Genomic DNA, 690 nt, shown 5'->3' with positions numbered 1-690 from the left:
AAAAAATCTTAGAATCCAAAGAATAGTATACTTGATCGTTCTACAAGTCGAAAATTGGAAAAATAAGTGATATTTTTGCTTGATGCTATTTTTGTTGGTATGCAAAAATAGCATCACAGAATTTTTAATTGAAAAAAATATATATTCAGATATAATTGAATGCATAAAATTAAACTAAATTCTATACAACTAATTTATATTTTATCAAGTAACCGATATTATTAATTTTCAGTGGTGTCTTGGAACGTTGATCCTATTTTTGTTGGTATGCAAAAATAGCATCACAGAATTTTTAATTAAAAAAAATATATATTCATATATAATTGAATGCATAAAATGAAACTAAATTCTATACAACTAATTTATATTTTATCAAGTAACCGATATTATTAATTTTCAATGATGTCTTGGAACGTTGATCCTATTTTTGTTGGTATGCAAAAATAGCATCACAGAATTTTTCATTGAAAAAAATATATATTCATATATAATTGAATGCCTAAAATAAAAATAAATTCTATGCAACTAATTTATATTTTATCAAGTAACCGATATTATTAATTTTCAATGATGTCTTGGAACGTTGATGCTATTTTTGTTGGTATGCAAAAATAGCATCACAGAATTTTTCATTGAAAAAAATATATATTCATATATAATTGAATGCCTAAAATAAAAATAAATTCTATG

This window comes from Diachasmimorpha longicaudata, unplaced genomic scaffold, assembly GCF_034640455.1.
Source record: "Diachasmimorpha longicaudata isolate KC_UGA_2023 unplaced genomic scaffold, iyDiaLong2 ctg00000336.1, whole genome shotgun sequence".
Taxonomy (NCBI): domain Eukaryota; kingdom Metazoa; phylum Arthropoda; class Insecta; order Hymenoptera; family Braconidae; genus Diachasmimorpha; species Diachasmimorpha longicaudata.
This window is presented reverse-complemented; position numbering follows the sequence as displayed.